The sequence below is a fragment of the Eptatretus burgeri genome, chromosome 5, assembly GCF_056783735.1.
Source record: "Eptatretus burgeri isolate ZD-2024b chromosome 5, Ebu_testis_v1, whole genome shotgun sequence".
In the NCBI taxonomy this organism is placed as follows: Eukaryota; Metazoa; Chordata; class Myxini; order Myxiniformes; family Myxinidae; genus Eptatretus; species Eptatretus burgeri.
The window spans coordinates 111,562,951-111,566,498 of NC_140965.1; positions in this window are offsets into that span (position 1 = coordinate 111,562,951).

Genomic DNA, 3,548 nt, shown 5'->3' on the forward strand with positions numbered 1-3,548 from the left:
TTCGTGTGTGTAAAACAATCTGATTTCACATGTGGTCGATCTATTTTTAGCATTTGAAACTGTAACAACTCCTTTTTGGGATCATGACAATTTTGCTTTCACTCTTTTTGTTTAATTATCAGGGTCGGTGATTTCCACAACGTCCGCTCCGTGCAAGCTTCGCCCGCAATTCGGATCAAGAGCGTCGGTGATTCCTGCAACGTCCGCTCTCCGAGAAGGGTCAGGGGTCAGAGGTCGGAGGGCGGAGGTCGGATCTCATCTCACCAGCCCTATAAAAGGCCGCGCAGAGCGCCAGTTCAACCAGTCTGGAGGGGGTCTGGAGGAAGTCGGTCTGAGTCGGTGGAGAGTATCTGTCAGGATTCAGAGAGTCTGAAGAAGCCAAGGAGCTGTGTGGAGGTCTGGGCTCGTGTCGGAGTCGGGAGCTTGGAGCTTGCAGTCGGTGGAGAGTCCGGGCATCACGAAGGAGATGCGAGTTGGAGGCGCAACCTTGCCTGCTGTGTCGCGCAAACCGCGCGTTCATGTGGAGAGAGCCGGAGAGAGCTCGCCTGCCACGCGGAAGGCCCGAGTTCAACCGCGGCTACGCCAGCTGCCGTGGGGACGGGATGTCGCGGATCGCCCCATCAAGGCACCACGAGGGTGCAGGTAACCTGCAACGGTCTCATGGGGCCCTTTTGGTCACCAAAGCCCCACGTTATAAAGGCCCACGGGCCCAGTCTGACTCCCTTGTTTATGAGGGGGTCTTTTCTTGCATTTTCTTTGAATGAATGTTGTGGCGCCGAGTCCCGTAAGTAGAACCATATAAGTGACTGTACGTAATTGCTTATAGACGGGCGTAGCACCTTTTTGCTTTGCTTTTGTTCTGTATACGTGCATGTTAGTGTTTTGCATTACTGACTGCATATGTGCTTGTATAATAAATGTATCCGTGTATAATAAATGTGCTTGTTTAAATGTATCCCGTTCGTCGTGTCATTTTCCCCCATTGAAGTGCCATATTGTTTTTCGGAATACCAGTTGGTTTTTGAATACCGATAATAGAATTGGGTCCGGCGATGTCTGGCGATAATACCCGTTCGGTTATCCCAGAACAGAACGAACCGCTTAAGTGGTTCATGTCCAAACAGGCCTTCACCGAGGTACGGTCCCTCGGTAGGTTACCCGCGCAAATACTTAGGTATATCGATATTCGGCGATTGACCCTGTCGCGCGCGGGTAGAATACGGACTGGGCCATGGTGTGCATTGAAGGGACACCCGTGACTGGTTCTCGGTGTTGTTCCAGGAAGTCACGACTGAATTGTTCGTCCGGTGGGCGTACGGCCGCGATTCGGTTAAAAGCGGTTGTTCGCATGCCGGGTGGGCGTACACTCGTAACAATATATATATATATATATATATATATATATATATATATATATATATATATATATATATATATATATATATATATATATATATATATATATATATATATATATACACACACACACATACATACTAGCAAATACCACGTGGGTGTACTAAAGGGGAGGGGGGTGATAAAAAGAGGGGAAAATAGAAAGAGAGGAGGAGCGAGAAGGGGTGTGGGAGTGAGGAGGGGAGGGAAAGCGAGGAGGGAGGAGGAGCAAGAAGTGTGGGAGTGAGCAGGAGTGGGGGATTGAGGAGTGGTGTGGGAAGGGAAGACAGTGAGGAGAGCGAGGAGGAGTGAGGCAAGGAAAGACAGTGTGAAGTGAGAGGAAGGGAATGCAGACGTGGGGAGCAGCATGAATTATGATTCATACCATCTCATCAAAATGATTCTGCATTGAATACCAGTGAAGATGGAAACAAAATGATGTCTGAAATCCATTTTCTACTGGTCATGCTATAAACCTGGCCAAGAGACAAACACCGCCTGGACATGGCTGGAGACTAAACCCGTCAGATGCATCCAGAGCCAAGCCTTCCAGACACAAACACTGCTCGGACACGTCCAGAGATGAACTCCCTTCCCGAGACAATCTCCCGTCCAGATACAAACACCCGTCCAGACAAAAGTACTGCCCAGATGCATCCGGAGCCAAGCTGTCCGGAGACAAACACTACCTGGACTCGGCCAGAGACAAACACCGCCCGGACACGTCCAGAGAAAAATACTGCCCAGACAGGTCTAGTGAAAAACACTGCCCAGACACATCAGGAGACAAAAACCGCCAGGACAAGTTAGGAGACAAACTCCCATATGGACTCGTCAGCAGATAAACTCTCATCTGACAGAACACCGCCCAGAAACATCCAGAGACAAACGCCCATCCAGACATAAACACTGCCCAGATACATTCGGAGAAAAACAACACCCGGACACATCTGCAGCCAAGTTGTCCAGAGACAAACTCCCATCCATATATGTCCGGAGGAAATCTCCTGTCCAGCCATAAACACCACCCAAACAGATCCGGAGACAAACTCCCATCCGGAAACGTCCAGAGATAAATACTGTCCGGAAACGTCCGGAGACAATCCTGCACGTACATGTCTGGAGACAAATACGGTCCAGACATAACCACAATCCGGATGTGTCGAGAGAGAGAGAAAGAGAGAGAGAAAGAGAGAGAGAAATAGAGAAAGAGAGAGAGAGAGATAGAGAAAGAGAGAGAAAGAGAGAGAGAAAGAGAGAGAGAGAAATAGAGAAAGAGAGAGAGAGAAATAGAGAAAGAGAGAGAGAGAAATAGAGAAAGAGAGAGAGAGAAATAGAGAAAGAGAGAGAGAGAAATAGAGAAAGAGAGAGAGAGAAATAGAGAAAGAGAGAGAGAGAAATAGAGAAAGAGAGAGAGAGAAATAGAGAAAGAGAGAGAGAGAAATAGAGAAAGAGAGAGAGAGAGAAATAGAGAAAGAGAGAGAGAGAGAAATAGAGAAAGAGAGAGAGAGAGAAATAGAGAAAGAGAGAGAGAGAGAAATAGAGAAAGAGAGAGAGAGAAATAGAGAAAGAGAGAGAGAGAAATAGAGAAAGAGAGAGAGAGAAATAGAGAAAGAGAGAGAGAGAAATAGAGAAAGAGAGAGAGAAATAGAGAAAGAGAGAGAGAGAAATAGAGAAAGAGAGAGAGAGAGAGAAATAGAGAAAGAGAGAGAGAGAAATAGAGAAAGAGAGAGAGAGAAATAGAGAAAGAGAGAGAGAGAAATAGAGAAAGAGAGAGAGAGAAATAGAGAAAGAGAGAGAGAGAGAAATAGAGAAAGAGAGAGAGAGAAATAGAGAAAGAGAGAGAGAGAAATAGAGAAAGAGAAAGAGAGAAATAGAGAAAGAGAGAGAGAGAAATAGAGAAAGAGAGAGAGAGAAATAGAGAAAGAGAGAGAGAGAAATAGAGAAAGAGAGAGAGAGAAATAGAGAAAGAGAGAGAGAAATAGAGAAAGAGAGAGAGAGAAATAGAGAAAGAGAGAGAGAGAGAAATAGAGAAAGAGAGAGAGAAATAGAGAAAGAGAGAGAGAGAGAAATAGAGAAAGAGAGAGAGAGAGAGAAATAGAGAAAGAGAGAGAGAGAAATAGAGAAAGAGAGAGAGAGAAATAGAGAAAGAG